General features: G+C 43.5%; 1 protein-coding gene across 1 annotated transcript in view; it reads left to right on the forward strand.

Annotated features, from left to right (window-relative positions):
• Positions 1–16,172, forward strand: part of LOC126234906 (voltage-dependent T-type calcium channel subunit alpha-1G) — a 790,867-nt gene that overhangs the window by 392,462 nt on the left and 382,233 nt on the right. The window lies entirely within an intron of this gene.

Below are 16,172 nucleotides of genomic sequence, written 5' to 3' on the forward strand. Positions count from 1 at the left end.
GGAATGACGTTGTCTTTACTGACGAGGCACGCTTCTGTCTGCAGCACCACGATGGTCGGATTCGAGGATGGAGACACCGTGGAGAGAGGATGCTGGACAGCTGCATTATGCACCGCCACACTGGTCTTGCACCGGGTATTATGGTATGGGGCGGTATTGGATATTACTCTCGCACGCCTCTAGTACGCATTGCCGGTACTTTAAATAGCCGGCGCTACATATCCGAGGTGCTGGAGCCAGTTGTCCTTCCTTACCTTCAGGGCTCGGCCACAGCCATATTTCAATAGGATAATGCGCGACCACACGTGGCACGCATTGTCCAAAGGTTCTTCGTCAATAACCAGATTGAATTGCTTCCCTGGCCGGCTCGCTCTCCGGATCTTTCGCCGATAGAAAACATGTGGTCCATGGTTGCTCAACGAGTGACCCAGATTACATCCCCAGCTGCCACACCAGATGATCTTTGGCAACGTGTGGAAGCTGCTTGGGCTGCTGTACCCCAGGAACACATCCAACGTCTCTCTGACTCAATGCCGAGACGTGTGGCAGCGGTGATCTCCAACAATGGCGGCTACTCTGGCTACTGATTCTGGCAGGAACCACATGTTACAGACGTCTGTAAACGTAATCATTTGATACTTGGTCAACATGTTATCTATAAAATAAATCTTGTTGTGCTACCTCTTGTCTTTCTTGGTGTTGCATTTACGGTGGCCAGTAGTGTATTTTCTACGTCAAGTTATATTTGATACTACTACTATATAGGTGTTGTTCAGTAATGGCAATGATTACTTGATCGTCCGAATTTAGTTTTCGAAATACTATTTTATAACATTAAGAAGACAATCCATTTCGGTATGTACATCATTTCTCTCCCTGTACGCCAGATGTTACCGCATAACGCACTCTTATATAAAATTCTACTAATTCCTTAAAAAGTAACATATATTCGTCAAGTTTTTTTTAATACTCCGTCAATGTCCTTCTCCATCTATTTCCATCATGAGCTAATCTTTTCGTTTCTGCATACTTACTCCACTCAACGGCGTCACGGTTACACTTAACACGTGTTTCCTTCTGTAGTTTTTTCTCTCTACTGTTCCCACCAACGTCAAGTTCGCAACTCGTAAACGCCGACGCCAATAAAGGACAAGCCCGTCCTTTTTTCTGACAATGATTTCAATTAGACATTAATCACGGCCTGTTGTCCCAGATGCCTCTTGTTTCGTACTTCCTCGTGCATCTGATGTTTAACACGCTTCCGTACCACCATATTTCAGGTGCTACCACTTTTTCTATTCAGTTGTTTTTCAATAGTCAACAATCACTTCCGAAAAATGTTGTGCCCCACACATAATGGTTCAGGAACATCTAATTCTATTCTTTGTCAATATTTGATAGCAATATTGTATTTTAAATCTCCTTTTCGTCTGCGCCAATTTCTTTCTTTTGTCTTCCTCGGTCCGTCTATTCCTTGCAGTCGTACTTATCGTGCAGGAAAAAATTTTCTGTACTTCTACTGCACATACTACATTGTCGATACTTATGAAATTATTTGTCTCCTTCTACGTTTCATCACTTTTTTATTTGCCTTATTTATTCTTTACTCAAGTTATGCACAAAGTATTAAGTTCATTTTATTCAATAGTTCTTCTAAATGTTCCTTACGCTCACCTAAAAGGCCTATGTCGCATCTGCCCTCCTGACACATTTACTTCTTTTTTTAAAATTTGATCTTTGGTCTTCTTCATTGTTTCTTAGACAAAGGATAAACTGCATTCTGTCCCTGCACATTCCACAAATAATGTTTTTTTCTTGATTTTCCGTTTTCATTAGTCCCATCTAATTCTTGGAAATACTGTACAGTACTCATCCATCACTGCCTTTTATCCCTGTTCATCTATATATATTTAACTCCTTATTCCTCTTTACATCACAAAAAGCCTTTTCTAGTTCTTCAAATGTGATAAAAGCGATCTTATTTTTCCTTTTCCATTTTTCTGTTAATGAGCTCAAGGACAGAAATTGGTGATACCTATACATTTTCTGAAACCAAATTCATCTTCATCCAGCGCTTCTTAATTTATCTTCCTAGGGATTTGTGGGAAGTTCAAATTCCATCACAACAATGCAATACAACACGACTACCTCCACTAACCTAAGAAAATGCGGAAAAAAGGGCACTTTGACTACCTCCAATAACCTAAGACATCCAACCACCACCTCCTCCTACGAATTGCCTGGAAAAAGACTCAACCTGTGCTGGACCTAAGTCTTTTTTTTCATGCACTATTTATTTAAACAATTAGAGGCAGTACCGCCATCAAGTGTGTTCACCCCGAGGTCGAGAGTTCAACTGGCCTAGTACACAGTATGACCACCAGAGGGTGCTGTCATCCGTTCCATGACATCATCCAATATGGCAGTCTGGGGTGGGGGGAAATGGCAGGAAACACTGTGGTCGCCATGGAGTCCAGAGTCCAACTGACCTAGTACACAGTACTGCCACCAGAGGGCACTGTCGTCCACTCTGTGATGTAACCCAAGATGGCTGTCTGGAGGGCAAAATGACTCAGCCTGTGCTGGGCTGCTGGAGAGAGGAAGATGTGTACTTTATTTTTGTGGAACAATTTATTTATGAATGGATTTGACATAGCATATTTATCACACTGATACAGAATGCACGCTGTGACATGCTTGGAGTCACGCCACACAGCCTACAGACCTGTAAACTACTCGTAAATTACCTAAAAAACTCTCTGCAGACACGCAAACAGCTCCTAAATTACCGAAATAATATCAGTACACAGTACATAGACATGCAAATTCCTTCTAAATAATGCAGTACACTAATGTGCAGACACGAAATCAACTTGTAAACTGTCCAAATAACACATAGCACAGCCTACAGACCTGTTCGCAAAACAATGCAACAGACACGCAAATAACGTGTGCAGGCACCACCCACTGCCCCCTGTCCACTGGACTGCACAGGAGACTACAGCACACACTCCCAGAAGCTGGGATACACCAGCAGCCCCCGTGAAGTGACGTGGCTGTCAGCTGCCAAGCCACACCCAGGTGCCGATTCTGGTCCCTTAAGCATAAGGTGGTGGCATCCCTTTCATACCGACACCTGAAAAATTCCTCTTCACTGGGGCTGCTGGTGTATCCCGACTCCTGGGAGCGTGTACAGTAGCCTCCTGTGTGGTTCAGTGGACAGGGGGTGGGAGGTGGTACCTGCAAACATTGTTTGTGTGTCTGTTGCAATGTTTTGTGAGCAGGCCTGTAGGCTGTGCTATGCGTTATTTGGACAGTTTATGAATTGATTTCGTGTCTGCACAACAGTGTACTGCATTATTTAGGAGGAGTGTGCTGTGTACTGAAATTATTTCGGTAATTTATGAGTTGTTTGCGTGTCTGCAGAGCGTTAGTTCGGTAATTTACAAGTAGTTTACAGGTTTGTAGGATGTGTGGCGTGACCCCAAGTATGTCAGATCATGTGTTTTGTAACAGTGTGATAAATATACTATCTCAAATCCATCCCTAAATAAATTGTTCCAAAATAAATAAAGTACACTCCTTCCTCTCTCCAGCAGCCCAGTGCAGGCTCACTCATTTTCCCCGACAGGCAGCCATCTTGGGTTATGTAACAGAATGGACGACAGCACTCTCTGCTGGCGGTACTGTGAACTAGACCCGGACCCCCTGGTGAACACACTGTGTCCTACCATTTTCCCCACCATCTTGGATTATGTCACAGAATGAATGACAGCGCCCTCTGGTGGCAGTACTGTGTATTAGGTCAGTTGGACTCCTGACCCCATGGTGACCACACTGTTTCCTGCCATTTCCCCCCACCCCAGATCGCCATCTCGGATTACATCACAGAATGGATAACAGTGCCCTCTGGTGGCAGTACTGTGTACTAGGCCAGTTGGACTCTGGACCTCAGCGTGAACACACTTGATGGCAGTACTGCCTCTAATTGTTTAAATAAATAGTGCATGCAAAATAAAGACTTGGGTCCATCACAGATTGAGTCCTTTTCCAGCCAGTTCCTAGGAGGAGGTGGTGGTCACATGATTTAGGTTAGTGGAGGTAGCCGAAGTGACCTATTTTCGTGCCATTTTCTCAGGTTAGTATAGGTGTGTTGCATTGTCCTGATGGAATTTGAACTTTCCACCATTTTTTGGGGAAGGGAAGGGGAGGGGGGTTAGGTTAGTGGAGGTAGCCTAATTGACCTATCTTCCCAACAACATTTGCCATCTGAATGACATCATGGCCATCACCTTGGATGACGTCAGCAGATGACATCACAGACGCCATCTTTGATGACGTCATCGCCACCATCTTGGATTTGGGACCACACCGCCCTTGTTCCACTACTAGTGTTAGGTTACATCTGCACAGAATTGCTGACTAAAAATGATGAAGAAAATGATAGAAAAAAATGGTTAATGCCGCTCTCTTCCATGCTTCACCTGCGTTCTATTTCCGGTAACACCGCAATTTTTTCTGAGATAAGGAGATCTGGAAGGGGCTACACACAGCCTCACGAGGCCAAACAAGGAGTTGCTTGAATAAAAATGCAGCCGCACCATTAGGATACAGGTTTGGCGAAATGCTGAGCACACATGCCATGACCATAGATCGCTCCTCGTACTGCCTTGTAGGCAGCTGTGGGCCTGTAGGAATATGCATAAAGCCTATTCATTGGTGTTTATGTTTTGGGCACACAAGTCCATCATCTGCATTAGTATGAAGTGCAGCCCTCACGAGCCTAAATACACTCTGGTATATGTTGTGGTATGGGAGCAACCAGCCTCTGAATGCCATGAGGAATTTCTTGCAATGTCGGAATGTCCTTTTGTGTCAGTTCATAAATTTTGCTGGTGGAGGATGGTGTGAAATTATACAGCTACCCTTTTCATCCTGGACATGCTCTGATAGAAGAAAATCAATGGGCCTGGCAGGCCAGTCAAGCATCTGTATATTCTTCACGGCACTTGTGGTTTGAACTACAGTATGGGGTCTTGCATTATCCTGTTGGAACATATCAGCAGGAAGGGCATGACAACAGCGTTTCCCATCATGACACATACACATCAGCATTCAGCCTCTTTTCCACAATTGATACATCACTTCTGTTGTCACATCCAATACATCCCCACACCATAATTCCAAGAGCTGGAGAAGTATGGGTCTCGAAAATCGCAGCTTCCTGCATCGTTTCACACGTAGTCTGAGAACACGTGGGCGTCGATCTGATCGCCAGAAACCGAAGCTAGTCTCACCGCTGAGGACAGCAGGACAGCACTCAATGTCCCATTTGACTCTGATTCTGCACTATGCAAGTCTGTGTTGTTTGTGGTATGATTTCAGCGGTAACTCGAGATCTCATTACAGGTCACTGTAATCTGTTATCGATGGTTTGTGGTGACTCTTTACCTGTAAGCACAGCCCAGATTTCAGCTGGTAACATCTGCATATTTATCAGTGCCAGTCGAACAACTCGACAATCTTCCAGAAGGTAAGAAGCTGAAGTAATGAATTCAAATTTGTGCCAAAGTCAGAACTTGAACCCCGTGTCCTGCTTACTAGGCAGATGTGCCAACTACTACCTCACCGTGACGTTATGACTACCACACCTGCACAGACTACCGTGGTCCAGTGATCTCCCTAACACAAACATTAATTCACGCCTTGAGTCTATTTTAATTCATTACTTTATCTTCTGACCTTATCGAAGATAAAGATGAAACTCACATGTCTTCAGAAAAATGTAATTCCATCATATCAATAGATCACCTACGTCCAAGATACAGGCGGTATTTTCCCATTATGTACAAAGCTGGAGTGCTATTCCAATATCAAAGAGTCTTGGCAGTAGCGACTCTTAAGAAGGGGAAAACGAGCTGAAGGCATGAATTGAAGTTTGCGTTAGAGAGAGCACTGGACTGTGGTAGTCAACGCAGATGTCGTAGCCACTCTGCCACGATGGTGTAGCGGTTAGCACACCTGCCTAGTAAGCAACAGACGTGGGTTCAAGTCCTGACCTTGGCACAAATTTAAATTCATTACTTCAGCTTCTGTCCTTATCGAAGATAAGGAAAATTTTATTCTAGCAGATCAACTCTACAGTCTTATAGTGGTGTAGTTATTCTGAAAGAACCACTGTCTAATCTTCTTGTCAAATCGTTGGCTCCATCTCGTCAACAGGCGTTCTGCTGCCATTCTACTGCAGCTAACTGTTCGTGCGATGTGTCACTATGACGCTTCCGCATCCCTCATGGGGATGATTTGACCATTCTCAAATCCCCAGAGATGGCGATAGGCTACGTGTGAACGACCTCTGGGAATGCTGTGTTGCGATCTCCACCCTAAAATGTCAAGTAACATTAGATACGACCTACAGCTATCATGTACTCAGATCATTCTTCATCTCTAGGAATGGCTTTTTTCCAGGATAACTATATTTAAAACACTCTTCCATAAGGATCAAATTTTGAACATCATCCCCAGTGGTATGGAAATGCTTGAGTATCACTTTGGTAACGCAGGGGTCAAGGAGCTGTTCATGGTTCGGTACCTTCCTTTCACGTCAGAGTGCGGCTACTCGAGGAGAATGATTGAATAATTAATTTGGCTGTCTGTTTTCCTTGTTCCCCTAAGAACTGGTGATATTAAATCTCACTCGTGATTCGTCCGCTGTCCAGACCGCGGCCACCATTAGGCTCCATCACGTCTAGCATGGTTTCAGTGATTGATTGATAAAGAAAGAGACAACAGGGAGAGACAACAGACCAAGAAAACAGACATAACTGGTATGATGTGTACATTGTTTCAATACAACACGTTAAACGAGAGGTAGCCTTTTAGATGTGAATAATGGTTACTCCTCACCAACGAAGTTAAGAAACTGGGGAGAACTCGTCTTGCTGCAGGTCAAGACACAATAACAATCAAGCAGTACAAATTACGGACAAAATATTGAATGATCCAACCCCTGAATTAAGAGGAAGTGCACTGAGGGATGTTGAAGTACTAATAGTCATGAGAATTGATGAGACCAGCACAGGCAGGGGTGAATGAGATTGCTTTAACGGAAACATAATACGATTCCTGCACCAACAATTTGGTGAACACGTATCGTGTCATGTCGAAATTATTTCCGATTAGCATGAGTAAACTATTTACTGACCATTCTGCATTGTGTCGCGCGATCAATGGCCGCTACCAATGTAACTAGCATGTACGTCTGTGAATTATGGCGGCGGCTCACTCGCGGACGATTGTCACGAACTTGCAGCTACCTTCTTGCAGCTGCCTTCGACTGGGACATCGAGAGCGTCTCCCATCACTTTCGTGTCCGAAGCTCGAACAGCACTATCTGCCTCCGCCGACAGGAAGAGAAGTTCCGTGACCAGCTTAACAGGTGCGCCTCTTGCGCACTCGTTCCAGCCCGTGAAGGCAGTGTCGGCGGCCTCTCAGTTGGGAAACCTGGAATAGCGGGTCTTCCGCAAGAACGGGGGGCGAAGTGTGTGTCCCACTTGTAGTGCCAATTCTATATTAAATAAACCATGCGTCAAAAAACTGCAATCTCTTCACGGGACGCGAGTCATGTTGTTAGGCAAGCCTACGGAGGTCCCTCATTGTCGGGGAAAATCCATTTTATATTATTTAATCGGAAATTAATTGGTTAGCTCTGAGCACTATGGGACTCAACATCTGAGGTCATCAGTTCCCTAGAACTTAGAACTAATTAAACCTAACTAACCTAAGCACATCACACACATCCATGCCCGAGGCAGGATTCGAACCTGCGACCAGTACGGTCGCGCGGCACCAGACTGAAGCGCCTAGATCCGCTCGGCCACACTGGCCGGCTCGGAAATTAATTAACTCAGCTTGCAATCAGCCCGTGACTTATACATATCGACTCGTAATCTAAGGACGAAGCTAAATCCGTTGTCGAAGGTTATGACTAAATTTTATTGGGGCACTTTCCCTATATTAGAGATCTGGAATGGCTGCTACTTTGCCTCCAAATGTTTCATAGCTGGGTCGCACAACATATCAGTGTTACAAGTGTCGTCGCTACACCGCCGGCGAAAGTTAGAGTTACGCTGCAGGTACTTCGTCTTACGCCTTTAGAGTGTTCTTTCACTTAGTTTTGGCCCATTGCGAGGCGTCCCTCATGGCCCTGGTTCACCTGCTGCGACATTTGAGCCGCCCACGCCGCTCCCAAAGGGCGCGTTTCACAGCCAGCGGCCCGCGAAGCCGGCAGATTAAAAATACCGCGCACCTCCGCCCGCCCGGAGCTCAATCCGATTCCCTTTGAACGCCCGTCTTCGATTTCTGGAAATTCTGCCCTTTCTGCCTGACGAAACGGAAACATTGACTGCAATATGGTTAATCCCTGTTCACCCCTGTTCATCGTCTGCATTAAAAAGTCGAAAGTTAATGAACAACGAACATGACGTATTTTCATTTCCTTACTTTGTTATGCTACATACACTTCCCACTTACTTCCTCGACACAATTTTTATAACTGGCTGTTTTGATTTATTACTTCATTCGAGTATTTCTTAAAAATACTTACTAACACAAAAAGCTACAGTTCATACTTCTTACTCAGCTCGTCCTCTCCTGTGCCAACCTCTTCATCTCGAAGTAATAGTTGCATTCAACATCCTTAACTATTTGTTGGATGTATTCCAATCTCAGTTTTACCCTACAGTTTTTACCCTCTGCAGCTCCCTCAAGTACCATGGAGATTATTCTTGTTTCAACACATATCCTATCATCTTGTCCCTCCTCCTTGTCAATGATTGCGAATGTTCCTCTCCTCGTCGATTCTTGGAAGCTCCTACTAATATCTTTTCTTTTCAGTTCACTGTTGTTATTTGAGTTTATGTTTTGTGATTCTGTCATTTGGAGATAGTGAGTGGAGCTGTCGACACTAGAGTATGAGCTCCAAGTGGAGAAATCGGTACATTTCCGACATATCCTCCTGTTTGATTTCAACAGAGAGGTGATAGCAACGGAGGCAGCCAAAAACATTTGCGCCTGTATGGCGTATTGCAGTTGGACAGAGCACTATAAGAAAACGGTTTTCTCGTTTTAAGGAGGGTCGTTTTGACATTAGTCACTCCCCACATTCAGGAAGACTTTCGGGGTTTGATGAAGATCGTTTAAAAGCATTAATCCATAATAATCCATGACAGTGCATTCGAGAACTGGCAAATGTGGTGCACTGTGATCATTCCACCATCGTAAGACATTTGCATGCAATGGGGACCCTTCAAAAATCGGGTGTATGGGTACCGTATGCTTTAAGCCAAAATCACACAAATCTGCGAGGTCCTCTATGTGAACATCTGCTTGCTCGTCATCAATTGGCTCTTGAACAACATCGACCACTCCCATCTTGTTTCGTCACTATTGACGGTAAATGGTGTGTCCCAGACGCAATCCAATAACAACGATTAGGAACACTGCATCAAGTGACACAACTCCACGATAACGTCCGAGCGCATTCTGCTTGAGTTCCCATCTTATTCACCTGATTTTGCTCCCTCAGATTTTCACATTTTCCACTCTCTACCGAACAACCTTCAAGAAACTTCCTTTCCGGATGAAAATGCGCTCCGAACAGGGATCGACGAGTTCTTCATTCAAAGCCACGTGATTTCTACAGTCGCGTAATCGAAAAGTCACCCCATCGTTGGGGTGTGAAGTCTCTGATAAGTGTATCTGTTATGCTTATTAAGCTTCTGGAAAAACGCTACGAACTTACGCATCAACCTCATAATTCAACAAATCTCAAACACTTCGATTCTCTCACCCTTCAGTTTTTCCACAGTCCATTATCACTTCTATACAATGCTGTGCTCCAAACGTACATTCTGAGAAAGTTCTTTCTCAAATTAAGTTGTGTGTTTCATATTAGCAGACTTATTTTTGGCGAAGAATGTAGTAACATTTATTATATCCAGTAGACTAGAACAATGCAGCGAGTAACTGCCTCACTGGAGTGATTAAAACATATAGACCTGCGCGAAGTAACAGGGCAAGTGAATCCAGTCATGTCGACTCCAACTCTTAAAAAAATTGCAATCTTCACTGCTATCCAGGGATTTTGAAGGCACCAATGATACCCTGAATGCAGTAGAAGTTGACATTTTGAGAAATATTATGAACTATTTTGAGGATAATCACTGTCAGTTGAGAGGAACCAGTGGAACGACTACGTTAGATGATATTATTATTTAGACAAGTCTTCAGTTCAGTGATCGCTCTCACGCTCACCTGGTAAGTTAATTGGCGCTACGTGACCATTTGCAGCGACTGGGAAGCACACAAATGACAGAATGAGTTATAAACATTTCTCGCAAGTCGTGATGAGAAAAATACAATTGTTACGTTTAGAAATGATACACATCTTTGGAGAAAAGAGAACCAACTGTACGAATATCAAGAACTCAGATGTAAAGCCAGTCCTAAGCAAAGAATCGGAAGCAGAAAGGTCGAAGGAGTATATAGAGGGTCTATACAAGGGCGATGTACCTAAGGGTAATACTGTGGAAATGGAAGAGGACGTAGATGAAGATGAGATTGAGATATGATACTGCGTGAAGAAGTTGACAGAGCACTTAAAGACCTAAGTCGAAACGAGGGCCCGGGAATAGACAACATTCCGTTAGAAGTACTGATAGCCTTGGGAGAGCCAGACATGACAAAACACTTCAAACTGGTGACCAAGATGTACGAGATAGGCGAAATACCATCAAACCTCAAGAAGGATATAATGATTCCTGTTCCAAAGAAAGCAGGTGCTGACGGGTGTAATAATTTGCCGAACTATCGGTTTAATATGTCACGGTTGCAAAATAATATCAAGAATTCTTTAAAGACGAATGGAAAAACTGGTCGAAGCCCAGCTCGGGGAAGATCAGTTAGGCTTCCGCAGAAATGTTGGAACACGTGATGCAATACTGATTTTATGACTTATCTTGTAAGATAGGTTAAGAAAAGGCAAACCTACGTTTATAGCATTTGTAGACTTAGAGAAAGCTTTTGATAGTATTGACTTTAATACTCTCTTTCAAATTCTGAAAGTGCAGAGGACAGACAGCGAAAGACAATTTATAATTTGTACAGAAAACAGATGGCAGTTACAAGATTCGAGGGACACGAAAGTGAAGCAGTGGTTGAGGAGGGAGTGAGACAGGGTTGTAGCCTATCTCCGATGTTATTCAATCTGTATATTGAGCAAGCAGTAAAGAAAACAGCAGTAGGAATTAAAAAAACAGCAAGAAGAAATAAAAACCTTGAGGTTTGGGGAAGGAATTGTAATTCTGTCAGAGGCAGCGCCGGCCGCGGTGGTCTCGCGGTTCTAGGCGCGCAGTCCGGAACCGTGCGACTGCTACGGTCGCAGGTTCGAATCCTGCCTCGGGCATGGATGTGTGTGATGTCCTTAGGTTAGTTAGGTTTAAGTAGTTCTAAGTTCTAGGGGACTAATGACCACAGCAGTTGAGTCCCATAGTGCTCAGAGCCATTTGAACCATTTGAATCAGAGGCAGCAAAGGTTTTGGAAGAACAGTTGAACGGAATGGACAGTGTCTTGAAAGGAGGATATAAGATGAACATCAGCAAAAGCAAAACGAGGATAATGGAATGTGATGCTGAGGGAATCAGATTAGGAAGTAAGACATTTAAAGTAGGAGATGAGTTTTGCTGTTTGGGAAGCAAAATATCTTATGATGGTAGAAGTAGAGAGGATATAAAATGTAGACTGGTGATGGCAAGGAAAGCGTTTCTGAAGAAGAGAAATTTGTTAACATCGATTATAGATTTAAGTGTCAGAAGTCTTTTCTGAAAGTATTTGTATGGAGTGTAACCATGCATGGATGAGAAACATGGACGATAAACAGTGCAGACAAGAAGGGAATAGAAGCTTCTAAAATGTGATGCTACAGAAGGATGATGAGGATTAGATGGGTAGATCACCTAACTAATGAGGGGATACTGAATAAAATTGTGGAGAAGAGGAATTTGTGGCACAACTTGACTAGAAGAAGGGATCGGTTGATAGGATACATTCCGAGGCATCGAGGGATCGCCTATTTAGTTTTGAAGGGAAGTGTGCAGGGTAAAAATCGTAGAGTGTGACCAAAAGGTGAATGCAGTAAGTAGATTCAGGAGGATGTAGGTTGCAGTAGTTAATTTGAGGTAAAGAGGCGTGCACCGGAAAGAGTATCATGGAAAGATGCAGCAAACCAGTCTTTGGACTGAAGACCACAAAAACGACATATGTCTTATTTGAAATATAATATGTGTAAGGTTTTGACGACAGAACAACTGTGTAACCTGTAAATATTTTCGTTTAATGTTGCAATCTTATCACAGAAAGATATGCATTTACACAGTTTACAATGTGACAATGCTATGACAGTTGTCAAACGAACGCATCTCTTCCTCAGAAAGTGAAATAATCTTAAACACAACAATGGTAAATTTTAACTAGAAGTTTCTTTACAAAATTATTCTTATGACTACGTCATGATGTTGACCAGTACTGCAATAAATCATCCGATTCCGCTTCAAAGTTCGGTACTATTTAGGATAACAGTCAAGTCTACGGAGGGTGGTCAGTTTTGTGACAAGTTGAGCAAAAGATTACCCAAGGTCGCTCAGATTTACAGTGGATGCAAGCTGGTGAACCAACAAAATTTACGCCTCTGCTCACGGTATTTACCTTAGCTGTGATGAGCTGTCGTCTGCATGGCTGCTCTCGTCCTCTGAAATTCCTATAAAAACTAATTAAGCCTTTACTGATTTTTCCAGCAAAAACCCTCCGTATGTTTCTCGTTGGAATATGGCGATATACACTGCATGTTTGGAGCAGCGTGTATATTAAAATGCCCTCTCAGTCCTCGCAAGAACAGTTAACTAACTGGCTGGATCGTTTCCCCACAGTTGGAGCTCAACGACGCTACAGATGATATCTAGCTGGATGTCAGACACAGTAAACGCAGTTTCACACTAATTTCTCCTCTGCATCGTACAGAGCATTCTGCACTTGATGCCAGTTCAGAGAAGAGTCCCTGAAAATTTCCCTCTTGTCTTTCTTGTAACCGAACTATCTCCCAACCTGCGTTCTTTCGTTCTCCACATCACAGCTTTTTTCGACCAATAGGAGCATTCCTCTTATTTTGAGGAAACTCTCCCTGCCAATCGCAAGGGCCCTACCATTAAACTGCGTTGAAATTTCGGCACTTTACTCCTTCCTAGTTTGTTTCCGCCTTTGTACCCGCTCCAGATGCCTAAAAGTCACATGCGTACACCACAAGTGTACCACTCGCTGTTCACGTGATCAACTGCGTGACTGGTTTTGTTCATGTCCATTTGGAATTCTGAAAGGCAGTTTTCTGAAGCTTCTTTCTGTCCTACTTCTGTTAGCCCATTACTTGCTCTCCAGTATGCGTCACCTGCCCGGTCACTGACTCCCGCCGCGGAACGCCCCCTAAGAGGTTTTCGTGGTGCCTCCCATCCATGGTGTGGCCTCTGCTTCTGTCCACGCCTGCTCCCGCACAAAACGTTTCCTTTCGCTCCTTCTTTCACCTTCTGCTCATTGGCATGCATTTTATACGAGTGGTGTGTTAATACCGTCGACTGAGTGTCATCCCTTTTGCTTTACATACTTATAGGCAAATCTGCTCAGTACCGCAAAAGTAAGTTAGGTTTCGTATTCACCTTCCTGTTACGATGTATGAAACTCTTATGTAAGGTGCAATATTCACCTTCATTTATTCTGCTGCCTTACATACGTACTGTAATGTTTTTATACTGCTCACGTTCGGTGCTTACATGAAAATTGCACAGTTAGTGTGGTCCACAGTGCAAATATTTCTGGGGTCCACAGGGACCATATAATCAAATGCGCCCACTTCGCCACATCATGCTAGTAAGGAAACATACCAGCCTCTTTGATGCCATCCTCTGCGACGCTTCCAACTATCCAGTAGTCTTTGTGCATTGGAAATCGCACATTAGAAGACAGTTGACTTACATTACTCGTCAACGGAACTGTCAGTGGCTCAGAAAGGAAATCTATATTCATCCAAAAAAACCTTTAATCACTGGCCCAATAGCAAAATGTGTCTGACAGGTAGCAAAACCTCCAATTATTTTTTCTAACTGCACTAGCAATTCCATAGACGATTTGTAATTGAAAACTGGAAGCAAGCACAACTAAAAACATTAAATTTAATTGATTCACTAGTTACATGAGTAGTCTTATGTTACTTCTTGTGGAAAACTCTTTCCTGTCAGTAAACGGATTTTTAATTAAAAATTGGTGGTTTGTGAAACATTAGTAACCCTTAATCAATAATTTTTGTTGTGGACAACACTTTCCACTCCGCAGACGATAATTTTATTAAAAGCAGAATTTAAGTGTGTCAATAGTTATGCGAGTAGTATTAAAGACTAATATGTTCACTCGTATTCCTTTTAAGTCACTTTCCTATTTAGTACCATGTAAACACATAGCACATAGCCATACTCACAAACAGCTCTAACACATGTAGCAAGTAAAGTGAATCCGACCAAATCATTTCGATAAAAATTGTGTAAATTATCTGTGGAACATGTAACTAACAAAGTAAAGATCCTAGCAACTTGTAAATTCAGAGGCCAAAAGTCAGGGGATGCATTGTCCCGTTTGAAAATGTGCCATACACAGCGCCCAAATGTTGCGGTTAGTCGTGGCGCTTGGCACAAATATAGAAATGATATCAGACTAGTATGTTACAGACACAGCAACACGGCGCCAGTTAACGGACTTTAAAGAGTGAGATGATAATCGGTGCAAGATTCGTGGGTCATAGCATTTCGGAAAATACAGTAGAATTCAAGTTTCCAAGATCACCAGTGTGTGTGGTGGATTTTCAACATCGCGGAGATAATTTTTCCGCAGGAACACCACAGGTGTTTGATCAACGGGGGATGTAAGGAACCCACAGTACAGGTCATGGCGAAAGGAATGGTACAAGTACTAGCGACTTTCTTTCCTGTTCCTTTCTGGTACTGAGTGAGGAAAAAATTATGTCTCTGTACGTGTCATAATTTCTCTTCTTTTACTATCATGATTCCTATAATGGGGGCAGGATAATGGTCACTCAGTCTTATTGGAATACAGATCTCCACATTCACCCACCAAGGTTCCAAGGGAACGTCGTCGTCTTTCTTCCTAGGATCCCCATTTAAGTACCCCTTAGACTTCCGTTTGGAATATACGAACATGTTACATTCCAAGAATCGAGGCTCTGAATTCACTCGATGTACACCGAAGTCACGAAAGTCATGGAATACCTCCCAATATCGTGTCGGGCCTCCTTTTGTCCGGCATAGTGCTGCAACTCGACATGGCATGGACTCAACAAAGCGTTGGAAGTCCACTGCTGAAATACTGTGCCATGCCAACTCTATAGCCGTCCTCAATTGCGGAAGTGTTGCTGGTGCGGGATATTGTGCACGAACTGACTCCTCGTTTACGTCCCATTTCGGGCGATCTGGGTGTCCAGATCATTCATGTCCAGATCATTCGCTCAAATTTCCCAGAATGTTCTTCAAACCAATCGCGAACTATTGTGGCCGTCATATGGTGCATTATCATCCATAAAAATTCAACTGTTGTTTGGAAACATTAAGTCCATAAATGGCTGCAAATGTTCTCCAAGCAGCCGAACGTAAGCATTTAGAGTCAATTACCAGCTCCGTGGGACCAGAGGACCCATTCCATTTCGTGTACACGCAGAACATACTATTATGGAGCCACCACCAGCTTGCACTGTGTCTAGTAGACAACTTGGGTCCATGGCTTCGTGGAGTCTGCGCCGCACTCGAACCCTACCCTCAGTTCTTACCAACTGAAATCGGAACTCATCGGTTGTCTAGCCGTACAAAGTCCAACCAATACCGTCATGAGCCCAGAAGAGGCACTGCAGGCTGTCGGTCATCTGCTACCGTAGCCCACTAACGCCAAATTCCGCCACACTATCCTAACTGATACTTTCGTCGTACATCCCGCATTGATTTCTGCGGTTATTTCGCGTAGTGTTGTTTGACTGTTAGCACTGGCAACTCTGCGCAAACGCCGCTGC

Source organism: Schistocerca nitens, chromosome 2, assembly GCF_023898315.1.
Source record: "Schistocerca nitens isolate TAMUIC-IGC-003100 chromosome 2, iqSchNite1.1, whole genome shotgun sequence".
Taxonomy (NCBI): Eukaryota; Metazoa; Arthropoda; class Insecta; order Orthoptera; family Acrididae; genus Schistocerca; species Schistocerca nitens.